This window comes from Lethenteron reissneri, chromosome 1 (assembly GCF_015708825.2).
Source record: "Lethenteron reissneri isolate LAM-NWPU_2019-01 chromosome 1, ASM1570882v1, whole genome shotgun sequence".
Lineage (NCBI taxonomy): Eukaryota > Metazoa > Chordata > Hyperoartia > Petromyzontiformes > Petromyzontidae > Lethenteron > Lethenteron reissneri.
In genome coordinates, this window is record NC_083779.1 from 9,663,122 (window position 1) to 9,680,033 (window position 16,912).

At 50.8% G+C, this 16,912-nt stretch overlaps 2 protein-coding genes across 3 annotated transcripts in view; one reads left to right on the forward strand and one right to left on the reverse strand.

The window, feature by feature from the left end:
* Positions 1-5,242, reverse strand: part of LOC133345691 (tyrosine-protein kinase Fer-like) — a 68,220-nt gene extending 62,978 nt beyond the window's left edge. The window contains exons 1-2 of one of the 2 annotated variants that reach the window (XM_061556758.1): positions 5,175-5,242; positions 264-454 (exon numbers count right to left, since the gene is read on the reverse strand). The gene's annotated coding sequence lies outside the window, so the exon portion shown is untranslated. Of the gene's footprint in view, positions 1-263; positions 455-2,552; positions 2,601-5,174 lie in introns of those variants that run through there. The other variant, XM_061556846.1, reaches the window with a different exon arrangement.
* Positions 1-16,912, forward strand: part of LOC133341819 (nascent polypeptide-associated complex subunit alpha, muscle-specific form-like) — a 34,316-nt gene that overhangs the window by 2,296 nt on the left and 15,108 nt on the right. The gene's annotated exons all lie outside the window — the stretch shown is intronic.

The window sequence follows — 16,912 nt, forward strand, 5'->3', positions numbered from 1 at the left end:
TGGTTGAATGAGTATTTGAATGAGTGAGTGTTTGAACCAATGAGTGAGTGTTTGACCGCAGGAGTGTGTGGTTGATTTAATGACTGAGTGATTGATTGAGTGGTTGAGTGAGTGAATGGTTGAGTGAATGGTTGAGTGAGCGAGTGGTTGAGTGAGTGAGTAGTTGAGTGAGTGGTTTAAGTTAGTGGTTGAGTAAGTGAGTGGCTGTATGATTGGCTGAGTGAGTGAGTGAGCGAGTGGATGAGTGAGTGGCTGGCGCGCACCTTGCCTGCGTTGTCCAGAGTGTCCCGCTGGTGCCGCTCCACTGTGTTGCTGCACTTCGCCAGGGTGAGAGCGGCGGTGCCGCGCCCGCAGCTGCTCCAGCGACTACGCCATCTTACCCAGCCCCTCCTGGCGAGCACGCAGCATGCCCTGGAGCTCCCATCACATGGTGCTGGCAACCTGAGACACCCGCCTGTACCACACACACAGAAGAAGAGATACGGGAATGGATTAGGGCGACCCGGGTGACGAGAAGTTCACTACTTCGCCCGGTATACAGGAGGTTGTAGGTTTGATCCAAACCCTGATGCTTACATATTCAATTATGCTCGTCCAGGCGGGGAGAATTCAATCACATTTATTCAATGCGACGTTTCTCATGGGACCCAAACCGAGAGGATTCTGGGATGTTTGTGGTTTTTTGGCAATAACTCTGGAAGGAAACGTCGCAGACCCATCAAGGTGGGACACGTCCAGCGACATAATGGTTGAGTGACTGGTTGAATGAATTCGGAAATGGTTAAATGAGTGAGTGGTTCAGTCAGTTAGTGGTTGAGGGAGTGAGGGAGTGAGTGGCTGAGTGAGCGAGTGGTTGAGTGATTGAGTTAGAGTGACTGAGCGGCTGAGCGGTTAAGTTAGTGAGTCGTTGAGTGAGTGTGGCTGATTGAGTGAATGGCTGAGTGAGTGAAAGAGTGATGGTTGAGTGGTTGAGTAAGTGATTAAGTGAGTGAGTGGTTGAGTGAGTGGTTGAGTAAGTAGCTTCATGAGTAAGTAGCTTCGTGATTGCGCGGCTGAGTGGTTGAGTGTGTGGCTGAGTGGCTAAATGAGTGAATGGCTGAGTGACAGGGTGAGTGGCTGAGTGAAGGAGTGAGTGGCTGAGTGAGTGAGAAAGTAATTGGTTGAGTAAGTCATTAAGTGAGTGAGTGGTTGAGCTAGTGAGTGGTTAAGTGAATCGTTAAGTGAGTGGTTAAGTGAGTGGTTAAGTGAATGGTTAAGGGAGTCGTTGAGTGAGTGGTTTGGTGAGGGGTTGAGTGAGTGAGTGAGTGGTAGAGTTAGTCGTTGAGCGAGTGGTTGGGTGAGGGGTTGAGTGAAAGGTTGAGGGAGTGAGTACTTGAGTGCTTGAATGAGTGGTTAAATGAGTCTTTGAGTGAGTGGTTGAGTGAGTGGTTGAGTGAGCGAGTGCTTTAGTGAGCAAGTAAGTGGTTGAGTGAGCAAGCGAGTGGTTGAGTGAGTGAATGGTTGAGTGAGCGAGCAGTTGAATGAGCGAGTGGTTTATTGAGCGAGTGGTTGAGTGATTGAGTGAGTGGCTGAGTGAGTGAATGGTTGAGTGAGAGGGTGATGGTTGAGTGATTGAGTGGGTGGTTGAATGATTGGTTGAGTGGTTGAGTTAATTATTGAGTGAGTGAGTGGTTGAGTGAGTGAATATCTGAGTGAGTGAGCAGCTGAGTAGTTGAGTGAGTCGTTGAGTGAGTGTGTGGCTGAGTGAGTTTGTGGCTGAGTGAGTGAATGGCTGAATGAATCACAGCTATGATAAAAATGGACATCAGCATATAAGTGGTCTTGTATTCACTCAGTAAACGAAGTTTCATATAAAATTGTACACTCACAGGATCGAGATAAAGATGACATTCCACATCGGAGTAAACTGAGTCACGGTTATGATTAAATTTTGTATTAGCATAACATTGATTTATTAGCATACAAAATGACTTTTTGCAGAGCGATTTATACAAAAGTTTGATAGACTACATGAATTTTTTTTTATAAAAAGTACATACAAACCAGGCATCAATACCGTTGCTTTGTATGATCTGTGAAACGCAGAAAATGTCAGATAAAATCGGACATTTTGAGCTTGCTGCTGTATCGACTGAGTGGAATCAATACAATTAGTATCGATTCACAATCAACAAAGACCACGCGTCCATTAAGGCCAATGTGACGAGGCCATAGATAGATGCCGCGTTATAAAGGGGGGGGGGGGAAGAAAAACGTCGTACTACGTGACATCACAACACCCTGCACACAGCCATAGTGGCTGATTAGGGTGCGCATCATTTACGAATATGTGGTTTAAGTGGTTGAGAGTAGATTTTGTTGTAAATTGATCACGATGCTTTGCGTAGCCTGCATTTAAAATTTCATGAGTGGGTGAGTGCGTGAGTAAGCCGGTAAGTGAGTATGTGGGTGGATGGAGGGAGCTGGGCGGGCACGGCATGGGCTGGAGTGGAGGTGGACTGATGCGGTACGGGAGGATGTGGAGCTGAGTGGGCTTTGCCGACGACTGGTACCAGTGGTGTCGAGATCGGCCTCTGCAGGGAGGCTCGTGAAGGATGCTTCTACTTGGCAGTTGGCGACAGTCGCCCTCCAACAACAACGGAGGAGAGACACTCACAACAACGAGCGGAACACCGGATGATAAACATGCAGCAATTTGGCACAGTACGGGGTACAGGTGGTGCTGCCAGTCATCTCAGTCAGCCAACCCATGGCACCTGGGTCTGTTCCAGGACCTCCGGTCAGCCAGCCTTCGACACTTCACGTGGCTTCAAAGTGCACCTGGCCTGGCACAGGCGCTGTGGTAACGTCACTGTCACTTATTGGCGAATGGTGACGGTTGATAATGCAGCGGTGGTTGTGAGAGATGCCATTTTGGGGGGGGGGGGGGGGGCGCCAACCCTGACCAGCTGTGAACCTCATGTCGCCCGCAGCCACCAGTGCGCCACAGGGAGTTCTGGATGGGTGCGAGGGGCTGGTAACCCCCCTCCACCTTCAACTAAATCACCACACATTCACGTGCGAGCCCTTGGGTCTCTCTGTTAGTCGATGGATCTCTGTGTGTGAGTCTATGGGTCTCTGTGATAGTCCGTGGGTCTTTGTGAGATGAGTCTATGTGTCTGTGTGGTGAGTCTATGGGTCTCTGTGAAAGTCCGTGGGTCTCTGTGAGGTGAGTCTATGTGTCTCTGTGTGGTGAGTTTATGTGTCTCTGTTTTGTGAGTCTATAGGGCTCTGTGCGAGTCTGTTTGAGTCGGTGGTTCTCTGTGTGATGAGTCTATGCGTTTTTGTATAACTCTATGGGTCTCTGTGGGGTGAGTCTATGGGTCTTTGTGGGGTGAGTCTATGCGTCTCTGTCTGATGAGTCTATGAGTCTCTGTGGTGAGTCTATGGTTCTCTGTGCAAGTCTGAGGGTCTGTGCGTAGTGAGTGTATAGGTCTATGTGTGATGACTCTCTGGGTCTCTATGTGATGGATATCTGTGGTGCACATATCCTGGCACAAGCGCCGTTAGTGGAGAATGCTCCTCCCACCACTCCTGCTTGTTGTTGTGCTCGGGAAGGAGAGATAAAACTAGACTAAAATCTCAACAATTTTCATTTCACCAGGTAAGGTCCACTGAGATGAACATCTCTTTTATTACGCACTTTTATTTAACTCACTCGGTCTGTGTCTGTTGTCGTATCCTCAAATCTTGCAACTCAATTTTAACCCACTTCCCAATGTGGTATCGACTGCAAACTTGGTATACTTATGTCATACTGATGCCTAAACTACATTCTATTAAAAAAAGCATTTTTAAACATTCATTTTATATGTTATGTTTCGGCTTGGGTCTAATTGTCCACGCTCAACTAACGTTGGCTATAAATCACCATGGTCCCTTACGTTATGGCAAGCCTCGGGGCCACTTCCTGGAGTCGTGGTACATTTCATTTAATTAAAGCGTGTTTTAAAAAAAAAGTTATTTTAAATATTACTTATTCAGAAGCGACTTGGCACCAATGATAGCTCAACTTAGTGTCTCATCATCACGTGTAATTTATAGCAGCCAAACAATTTCGATTTAAAGCTTTCGTGACTGCAGGGATTCATCTTCTTGGTTCTTTCGGTAAAGTCACGTAAAAAGAAAACCAAAAAATAAAAAAATTAGTAATGAAAACAAAAGAAATGAGAAATTGCTTTTATTATTTTCAATTTATCTTATTTTGTATATTTTTTTATTTAAAAAAATAGATTTTTTTTTTCTATTTACGTAACTTTACCAAAAGAACCAAGCATATGAATTCCTGCAGTCACAAAAGTTTAAAGTCAAAACTTTAAACGAATCTTTCTTAATGTGGAGAGACAGAGACACGCAAACTCCAAATATACAGCAGGCATCAGGGTCGGGATCGAACCTACAAACTCCTGTATACCAGGCGAGGTAGTTAGGGGGGAAAGCAGAGACAGCGAGAGGGAAGATAATTATTCAAACTCACACTCAGTATTACTCACCAACCATGATACACTCACCATCACACTCACCATGATACTCACCCCATCATACTCACGCATTCACCATCACTCACACACAAGCCCACACACATCAACAGTCGCCATTCACCACTACGTGGCGGTGACATCACCACAATAACCCAGGTGCCATGGATTGACGGCTGTGGCAGGCTAAGTGCAGGAGGAGGTCATGGGCCAGACTCAGGTGCCATGGGCCGACTGCTCTGCCTGGCTCGGTACAAGAGGAGGGCTAGACCCTGGTGCTATGGGTTAACTCGTGTGCCACCACCTGCACAGCCACCACAGTAACAACCACACAACTATAATCACAACAATAACCACGACCAACAACTGTAACAACTATAATGTAACCACAACTATAATGTAACCACAACTATAATTTAACCACAACTATAACTTAACCACAACTATAATGTAACCACAACTATAATGTAACCACAACTATAATGTAACCACAACTATAATGTAACCACAACAGCAACAGCAGCAGCAGGGCCGAGCTCTGCTTGAAGCTGCGCCGTGAACTCCGCAGAACGTGACGGCTGTGGGCCAGGCGCCTCCTCTGTCTCCCCCCACCGCCGCCGCCACTGCTGATGTGGACACACCGCGCGAGGTTCTCACCTTCAGGCTGAGTCGACGTAGAGGAGGCCCAGCGAGCCGCCGCTTCAGAAGTTTTCGCTCGCCACTGACGGTGGCCGTGAGCGGGAATCCAAACCAGCCGCTCGCCACCCACAATGCACTGCGCGCGCCGCCTCCACTCGACCCCAGCAGAAGTGGCAGCGGGGGGAGGGGGGTGGGGCATGGGGGGTGAGGGGGAGGGGCATGGGGGGTGAGGGGGGTGAGGGGGGTGGGGCATGGGGGGTGAGGGGGAGGGGCATGGGGGGTGAGGGGGGGGAGGGGTGGTGGGGCATGGGGGGGAGGGGCATGGGGGGGAGGGGGGGGCAGGGGCTGGGGGTGAAGGGGGTGGGCATGGGGGGTGAGGGGGGTGAGGGGGGTGGGGCATGGGGGGTGAGGGGGAGGGGCATGGGGGGGTGAGGGGGGTGGGGCATGGGGGGTGAGGGGGAGGGGCATGGGGGGTGAGGGGGTGAGGGGGGTGGGGCATGGGGGGGAGGGGCATGGGGAAGGTGGGTGGGGCATGGGGGGTGAGGGGGAGGGGAATGGGGGGTGAGGGGGGGGGTGGGGCATGGGGGGAGGGGCATGGGAGGGAGGGGCATGGGGGGTGAGGGGTGGGTATGGGGGTGAGGGGGAGGGGCAATGGGGGCGTTCGCGAGGGGGGGAGGGGACATTGAAGGTGGTCGCGAGGGGGGGGCAGGGGGGAGATTGGGGGGTGAGGGGGAGGGGCGTGGGGGGTGAGGGGGAGGGGCATGGGGGGAGGAGCTCATGGCTGTGACATCACGGGGGGGCGTGGTTACCTTGTACCGCCCCCGCGTCTCGCGCCACTGGCAGTTTGGCCGTTAGAGATGTCTACGTAGTTTATACTTTAGTTGTTTACGTGGTGGTTTAGTTACTGCAGCTACATACTATTAACATTCCTTTATTAATGTCACCCCTATCCCCTCCCTTTGATGCTGCTAATCCTGCATAATCAACGGGCATAATATGACTTTAAACCCCCCGCCCACCTCCTACGCATTTCACAAGTAGTAGTAATCACATACCTGCATTTCCCATAAATATGCTAAATTCCTCTTGATATGCAAATTATTTTGTCAAGGCGGCCTTCCCCCCTTCCAACCCAGCTTAAATATACGTTCCAAGCGTGGTGGTGTTTCATTCCTACCCACACACTCACTCATCCACAAACCCACTCACCCCCTCACTCATCCATCCACTCACATACTCACCCAGCCACTCACCTACTCACCCAGTCACATCCACATCCACTCACCATGCTACCCACTCAATTTCTAACCCACCCTCTCGCCCAACCACCCGGCCGGCCACTCCCTCAGCAACTCACCCACTAACCACGTAATTATTCACCCACCCACCCATCACTCAACCACCCAATAATTCAACCACCAAAACATTCAACCACCCACGAACTCAACCACCGAGCCACTCACACGCACCCACTCAACTACTGAGCCATTCATACACTGACCCACTCACTAAGCCACCCACTCAATCACTAACCCACACTCATGCACCCAGCCACTCACTCACTCAGCGACTCACCTATGACGCATCAACCCATCCACTCACTCATCCACCCACGCACCCACTCACGCACGCACCCACTCATCCACACATGCACGCACCCACTCATCCACACAATAAACGAATATTTAATTGTTTTTCATTTTACTGTAGAGGCTCACTGACCTGGCCCAGCTTCGGCTCAGGTCCGACCCTCAGCCACACGAGCCTGGCCCTCACAAGGACACAGACCTCGCTGCTCTGAGGTCGCCCCTGGCTTGCCCTGCTCGGCTCTTATAAGAGCAGCGAGTCAGGGTAGTCCCAGGGCTAGCTAGCTGGTCTTCAGTCGCCACTGGCTCTTCTGCTCCAACGATTGCCTCGAGCTCTCTCGCGCACCGCCTTATATAGCCAACTGCCCCCCGAGGGGCGGGGCTGTATGCGGACGTTGATGTAGACACCCCACGCACGGACCGTGATGTAGACACCGCAACGTAATGGCTTGCTACACCCCGGTACGTAACACCTCTACATCTCGATTTAAAGCTTTCGTGACTGCAGTGATTCATCTTCTTGGTTCTTTCGGTAAAGTCACGTAGAAGGGAAGTAATAAAATAAAATAAACATAATAAAATAATTCTCACGACGTTTCGGCCACAATGCAAGCAGCCGTCCTCAGGTGAAAACCAGGTCTGTCGAGGCGACAGCGTCTGAATGAAACACCACACGAGCTTGGAGCATATATATAAGCTGGGCGCCTTGACAAAGGAATTTGCATATCAAGAGGAATTTAACATTTCCATGGGAAATGCAGGAATGTGATTAGTACTACATATACCTGTGCATTATGCAGGATTAGCAGTATCAAAGGGAGAGGATATGGGAAATGCAGGTATGTGAATAGTACTAATTCAGCATCAAAGGGAGGGGATAGGGGTAGCATTAATAAAGGGAAGGAGTGTTAACAGTATGTAGCTGCAACAACTAAAACCAACACGTAAACAACTAAAGTATAAACCACATAGTATCATCAGTATACTTACTATACTCTACAATAAGCTGAGTTACTAACAGTAAGTAATACATTACAATTCTACGTCGTAAAAATTATATAATATGCTTCCATCTAAACTTTATTCTCTTTCATCACACGAGTCTACACCGTACTATATACTGCCATAGACAAACCCAACATTAAATTATATACTGTCTCTGTGTTTGTATATGTGGATCGCCTCATCAACGACAATTTCAACCGAGAAGATGGATTTGGGCTTAGCAATCATTGGAAGGACGTAATAAACCATTTCGGATCTTAACTGATTGTGTTCACGTTTACGGTGACTTTCAGCGGCTGCTGCTTCAGCTGAGCGCTGCAGCAGCAGCCCCCCCCCCCCCGGACCCCTCCCCCACCCTCCACTTCTCACCCTGACGCCACACAACCCGTGTGTAGGCGATGCCCTCTGGTGGACAAGGCGCGGTACAGGCGGCAGCACGAGACGCCAGCAGCGTTACGCTGCCAGGGTTACTCACCCGAACACCTCCGTACACTTACACACACCTACACACACCTCTATACACTTACACACACATACACACACACCTCTATACACTTACACACACATACACACACACCTCTATACACTTACACACACCTACACACACCTCTAGACACTTACACACACCTACACACACACCTCTAGACACTTACACACACCTACACACCCCTCTAGACACTTTCACACACCTCTATACACTCACACACACACACCTCTATAAACTCACACACACACCTCTTTACACTTACACACACCTACACACACCTCTATACACTTACACACACCTACACACACCTGTATAGACTCACACCTACACACACACCTCTATACACTTACACACACCTACACACACCTCTAGACACTTACACACACCTCTATACATTCACACACACCTACACACCTCTATACACTCACACACACTCACACACACCTACACACACCTACACACACCTCTATACACTCACACATACACACACACCTCTATACACTTACACACACCTACACACACCTCTAGACACTTACACACACCTCTATACACTCACACACACCTACACACACACACCTCTATACATTCACACACACACCTCTTTACACTTACACACACCTACACACACCTCTATACACTCACACATACACACACACCTCTATACACTCACACACCTACACACACACCTCTATACACTTACACACACACCTACACACACACTTCTATACACTCACACACACCTACACACCTCTATACACTCACACACACTCACACACCTACACACACCTCTATACACTCACACCTACACACACACTTTTATACACTTACACACACCTACACACACACCTCTATACACTCACACCTACACACACACCTACACACACACCCCTATACACTTACACACCTACACACACACGTCTATACACTCACACACACCTACACACCTCTATACACTCACACACCTACACACACCTACACACACCTCTATACACTCACACACCTCTATACACTTACACACACCTACACACACACCTCTATACACTTACACACACCTACACACACCTCTATACACTTACACACACATACACACACACCTCTACACACCTACACACACACCTATACACTCACACACACCTACACACACCTCTATACACTCACACACCTACACACACACCTCTATACACTTACACACACACCTACACACACACTTCTACACACTCACACACACCTACCACACTCTATACACTCACACACACTCACACACACCTCCACACACCTCTATACACTCACACCTACACACACACTTCTATACACTTACACACACCTACACACACACCTCTATACACTCACACACACGTACACACACCTCTATACACTTACACACACATACACACACACCTACACACACACCTCTATACACTCACACACACCTACACACACCTCTATACACTCACACCTACACACACACCTCTATACACCTACACACACACCTCTATACACTTAAACACACCCTTCAACATACTAATGTAGTGGATACAATGGAGAGAGGCAAGACCACTCAGCTCCACATGCTCCCGTACCGCATCAGTTTATCTCTACTCCAGCCCATGTCGTGCCCAAATCTTGACTTAACGCTTTCGTGACTGCTTCTTTCTTTAACCTGTCTACGTGAATTTACCCAAAGAACATGTCGTGTCCGTTTAGGCCCGTCTATCCGGCCAAACAGAAGCTGCTTGGCCATGCGGTGGCTGGGCATGCGGGCTACATGACCCAGCCAACGCAGCCTTGCCTGCAGGGACTTTGTCCAGATCTTTCAAGGAACTGCGAGCTCCTCACACGATCCAGCCTGCAGGTTAACCCCAGGATGGATCGTAGGCAGGACAGCCTAGACGTTTCTAACCGGCGCAGCTATTCCATTAGGGGGGTCCACGTTTCACAAGCGCCTCTACACCCATGCACCGAGCCCACACAGCGTGTAGCTGCTACGCTAGTAAGTTTATTTCGGTGCTACGACCAACAAAACCGCGAGGTGCCGCTGCTGCCGCTGCTGCCGCGCTGTGGCGCCACCGCGTGGCAAGGCGGTGACGTCACAGGGCCGACCCGAGGTCTCCACTTGGCGCCGCCGTCGAGTCGCGGGGGTCTCGCTGTGGCCACAGACGCGAGAGGGACTCCGCAGACGACACGCGGCGGCGGCGGCGGCGTCTACGCCCCCCGCCGCGTCCCTTTGCCCCCTGACCTCCCGCGCCGACTTCACCACGCACGCACCGAGACCACGCACTCGTTACAAGGCGACTCGTTTGTCTGCACGACCTTCTTCCTCGTTCGGTTATTAGTGGGGGTGTAGTGAGGTGATGTATACATGTGTGAAATTATACTCTACATTTGACTATAGATTGGGGAATAATTATGTACGAATCTGCTCGTATAGAATAACTACGACAAATGTTGAATCCGTATGATCACTTACAACTATGTTAAAGACCTTTATAAACTCGTAGATCGTAAGCAATGCGGTTTCCAATAGGAAGCAGCGAGGGCGGACAAATGACGTCACGCGTGCAGAGCGTCCGTCGATTTTTACTCCCTTGCAGTGAGCAGAGTTCGGATACCTCACGACATGGACACTCGGTTAAAGTTTAGCGGGTGAGGTCGTTTAGCTCGCGAGAAGGAGGAGGAGGAGACCTCCTCCAGGGTTCGCGTCCCATTCCCACCACCACCACCTCCACCACCACCTCCACCACCACCTCCACCACCTCCACCACCACCACCTCCACCACCACCACCTCCACCACCACCACCTCCACCACCACCACCACCACCACCACCACCACCACCACCTCCACCACCACCACCTTCACCACCACCTCCACCACCACCTCCACCACCATCTCCACCACCACCACCTCCACCACCACCACCACCTCCACCACCACCACCTCCACCACCACCTCCACCACCACCACCACCTCCACCATCACCACCACCACCTTCACCACCACCACCTCCACCACCACCTCCACTACCACTTCCACCACCACATTCACCACCACCACCTCCACCACCACCTCCACCACCACCACCTCCACCACCACCACCACCTCCACCACCACCTCCACCACCACCTCCACCACCACCTCCACCACCACCTCCACCACCACCAACACCTCCACCACCACCTCCACCACCTCCACCACCACCACCACCACCTCCACCACCACCACCTTCACCACCACCTCCACCACCACCTCCACCACCACTACCACCACCACCACCACCTCCACCACACCACCACCACCTCCACCACCACCACCTCACCATCACCACCACCACCTTCACCACCACCACCACCTCCACCACCACCACCTCCTCCACCACCACCTCCCACCTCCACCACCACCTCACCACCTCCACCACCACCACCACCTCCACCACCTCCACCACCACCTCCACCACCACCACACCACCACCTCCACCACCACCTCCACCACCACCTCCACCACCACCACCATCCACCACCACCCACCACCACCACCTCCACCACCTCCACCCCACCACCTCCACCACCTCCCACCCACCCCTCCACCACCACCTCCACCACCACCAGCAGCAGCAACAGCAGCAGCTGTAGTTGTGCGTTCGTCCACTAGAGGGCATCACGTGCCTTGTGGAGAACCTGCAGTGCCCCTACATCCTATAGCCCTGACCCTATAGCCCTGTCCCTAACCTATTACTGTTGTTGTCCTTCCCCGGCACTTCGGATTAGCACGGTTGGCTATGTACGGTGCGAAAGAAGTTCAGCATACATCATGTTCATCTCAGGCTGCCTTCAATAGCTGCCCCCAGACATGAGTTATCATTTGTGGTCAAGTGGCTTCTGAAATATAAGCTAATACCTCATTGGATGTTGCCTGATAAGATAACAAAAATTGCTTAGTAACTTTTTTACTGATTTGTTTACTTTTCCTATACCTTGCACTCCGATCGTATTTTTCGGATTTTTTGTTGCTGTAACGTTCAAACCCGCCCCTACTTTATAGCTCATCAGATTTCTCCAGTATGATCACAAATTCAAATTTTGATTCTCATTTACATATCTAGGGCAGCTCGTGTTGGTAGTGAGCCCCGATGAAGACCAGCAAGGCGCTCGAAGGGGACGGAGTGGTCACAACCGTGTCTGGTCCTCAGACCCACCCACCCAATCACTCAATCATTCAAATACGCAATTACCCACGGACATATTCACCCACTCACTAAATTACCCACTCAACCACTCACTCAACGACTCACCCACCCACTCACTCACCCACTCAAGTACTCACTCAGTCACCTACTCACCCACTCATTCAATGATTCACCGACTCTTTCACTCGCTCACCCACCCACTCACCCATCCACTCACCCATCCACTCACCCACCTACTATCTTACCCACCCACCTACTAACTCACTCACCCGCTGACCCACCCACGCACCCACTCGCCCATTTACTAACCCACCCATCCGCTAACCCACCCATCCGCTAACCCACCCATCCGCTCACCCACCCACTCACCCACCCAATCACCTCCCCACTCACCCACCACTCATTCACCCACTCACCCATCCAACCACTCACTCAAATATCCACTAATTAACCCATTCACCCATCCAACCACTCAATTATACACTCACACACAGACTCCAGAACTCACCCATTCACCCAATCACTCATTAAAAATTCCACTCACCCACGTTCTCATTCCCAACTCGCTCAATTACCCACTGACCCACCCAAGCACGAAATCATGTATCCACCTCCTTATTCATTGAATTACTCATTCAACCACTCATTCATTCAAACTAACTCACTGACCCGCCCACTCACTCATCAACCCACCTAATCATTTACCAACTTAACCACCCACTTACTCATTAACACATTCACACATCCACCAATCTACACACTGAATTACCCACTCATTTATCCACCTACCACACACACACCCACTCACCCACCCACTCACCCTCCCACCCACTCACTCTCCCACTCACTTTCCCACTCACTCTCCCACCCACTCACCCACCCACTCATTCAACCACTAATTTATCCACCCACTCACCCACCCACCCACTCTCACTCACCCCTCACGCACCTCCTCACCCACCCACTCACCCAATCACTCAATCATTCAAATACCAAATTACCCACGTACGTATTCACCCACTAAATCAATTACCCACTCAACTACTCACCCACCCACTCACCCACTCAAGTACTCACTCGGTCACCTACTCACCCACTAATTCAATGATTCACCGACTCATTCACTCGCTCACCCACCCACTCACCCATCCATTCACCCACCTACTAACTTACCCACCTACTAACTCACCCATCCGCGTATCCACCCACTCACCCACCCGCGTATCCACCCACTCACCCACCCACTCGCCCACTTACTAACTCACCCATCCACTCACCCACCCGCCCACGCACGCACCCACTCACCCACCCAATCACCTCCCCATTCACCCACCACTCATTCACCCACTCATTTACCCACTCACCCACTCACCCACTCACTCAAATATCCACTAATTTACCCATTCACTCATCCAACCACTCAATTATCCCCTCACACACAGACTCACGAACTCACCCAATCACTCATTCAAAAATCCACTCACCCACGTTCTCATTCCCCGCTCGCTCAATTCCCCACTGACCCACCCAAGCACCAAATCATGTATCCACCTCCCCATTCATTTAATTACCCATTCAACCACTCATTCATTTAAACTAACTCACTGACCCGCCCACTCACTCATCCACCCACCTAATCATTCACCAACCACCAACTTACTCATTAACACATTCACACATCCACCAATCTACACACTGAATTACCCACTCATCCATCCACCTCCCACACCCCCAGCCACCCACTCATTCACACACCGACCCACTCATTCAATTACCCATCCACCCATTCAACCACCTACCATCCACTTACCCAGGTACCAACTCATCCAATTACCCACACACCGATGCACTCATTCATCCAGCACCTACCCACCCAACTTGCCACTCGATTTTGGTGTACCCAGTTGTACTGTTTGGCGGACAGAGGCAGGGGAACTTAAGATACTCGACCATTTTGGGACCTCCTTTGCCAGTACCAAAATAAACTAATAGGGATTTTCCCCTTTTTTCTGGCAACATTTGACTGCAAGTATTGTGGTTAATGTAAACATGATGCCTTGCAAAAGGTGTCAGTTTTGTTGCCAGAAAAAATGGGAAAACCCCTATTAGTACTCGACCATTTGTTTCAACTGCTGTGCCAGAAGGTGGAACCAGCAATCTCTCTATTGCCAGTGAATTTACGAGCATGCATCACAGCAGCCCCCTCCAGTATTTAATGTTTAACGAGGGTCTCTCTCTCTCTCTGCGTGTACATCAGGGTAATATTTAATGAGGTGGTGTGGACGTCTCGCTGCTTCGTGATGGATGTGATGGCAGTGGGAAAGTGGGGCAATGGAACAGCGGGGCATTAGGGCAGAGTAGCACCAGCGCAGTGGAGCAGCGGAGCATAAGGGCATTGAGGCAGTGGGGCAGTGGGGCAGAGGGCATTGGGGCAGCAGGACAGCGGAGCAGCTTGGCAGAGGGGCAGTGGGGCAGTTAGGGGGCGGATGTGTCAGACGAATCGCCTGATTATCTTTTCCCACCACTGCCTGTACACGTTCTGAAGAAGGGCCATTGCCTGAAACTTCTCTCATGACATAGTTGTCATTGTACCGCCGCACACACAGCCGGGACACTGCACACGAGCCAAGGCACATTTAACAAACCCAGGCAGCACTCACAAGCAATGCAAAGTTACATTGTTTCCTCATAAGTTCATGTCATGACGTTAATAATAAAAACAACAATGATAAGTATTACATAATACATTGTATTGATCCTATCTCTGAACAGAGTTAGTCTGTTGGCAGCAGTCATTGTCCAGTCCAGTCCTGGCATCTGCTGCTCAGTTTCCTTCCCCGGCTGCGGTCCCAGTGGCACCGTCTTTCCGGGGAACCGTGTGGTGTGTGTGGTGTGTGTGGTGTGAGTGGTGTGTGTGATGTGTGTGGTGTGTGTGGTGTGTGTAGTGTGAGTGGTATGAGGGGTGTGAGTGGGTGTGTGTGTACGGTTTGTGCGGTGTGTGCGGTGTGTCTGGTGTGTGTGGTGTGTGTGGTGTGAGTGGTGTGTGTGGTGTGTGTGGTGTGAGTGGTGTGTGTGGTGTGTGTGGTGTGAGTGGGGTGTGTGGTGTGTGTGGTGTGTATCACGGGGTGGGTGGGTAGATGGTGTGGTGCATGTGGTGATAGCGGTCATGGTAAGCACCGCACCACCTCCATCACCCCAACTGTGCGGTCGACCGGTCGCAACAAAACAGCATCATGCTGTGGAGGAGCGCATGGATCGCGTTCGCCACACGAGCCAGGCCCTTTCGTTCCCGCACTACCACCTCCTCCTGCGTGTAGGTGTGAGTAAGGGTATAGAGGTGTGTGTAGGTGTTTAGGTGTATAGAGGTGTGTGTGTAAGTGTATAGAGGTGTGTGTGTAGGTGTGGGTACGTGTATAGAGGTGTGTGTGTAGGTGTTTAGGTGTATAGAGGTGTGTGTGTAAGTGTATAGAGGTGTGTGTGTAGGTGTGAGTAAGGGTATAGAGGTGTGTGTGTGGGTGTTTAGGTGTAGAGAGGTGTGTGTGTAAGTGTATAGAGTGTGTGTGTAAGTGTATAGAGGTGTGGTGTAGGTGTGTGTAAGTATATAGAGTGTGTATAGGTGTGTGTAGGGTTGTAGAGGTGTGTGTGTAGGTGTGTGTAAGTGTATAGAGGGGTGTGTCAGTGTGTGTGAGTGTATAGAGGTGGTGTGTAGGTGTGTGTGAGTGTATAGAGGTGTGTGTAGGTGTGTGTGGGTGTATAGAGGTGTGTGTATATAGGTGTGTGTGTAGGTGTGTGGTGTCTAGAGGTGTGTGTGTAGGTGTGTGTGAGTGTATAGAAGTGTGGTGGTGTAGGTGTGTGTGAGTGTATAGAGGGTGTGTGTGTAAGTGTATATAGGTGTGTGTGAGGTCCTGGGGGAGGGAAAATCTCTCAGCCAGGAAAACATCATGGCACAAAGTGGGGATAACCCTGCTGAGGCTGCGGTGCCTCAAATATTGGAGGTCACCCCCTGTGAGTGGGCTGGCTGAGGTGCCATCTGTTGAGGAAGTACTGAAGGCGATCCGGAGTCTGAGACCAGGAAAGGCACCGGGCAGAGATGATCTCCCAAGCGAAATGCTGAGGGAGGGTGGCGCTTGTGCACAGACTGCCCTATATGACATCATAACAACAGTCTGGACCGCTGGACGGTACCGCAGGATTGGAAGGATTCCTTGCTCGGCACGCTGAGGAGAGGCTTGCAGAACCCCAATGCGGTTTCAGGAAAGGGCGGTCCTGTACAGATGCCATATTTTCTGTCTGTCTGCTACAGCAGAGGTGTAGGGAATTCCAACAAGACCTTCATCTCTGCTTTATTGACCTGGTCAAGGCCTATGATACCATCAGTAGGCCTGGGCTCTGGGTTGTTCTTCGTGCTTTCGGAGTCCTGACCCTCTGCTCACGATCATTAAGGACCTTCATGATGGTGAGCGGGCCCGGGTAAAAACTACGTGGCCGGGAATCAA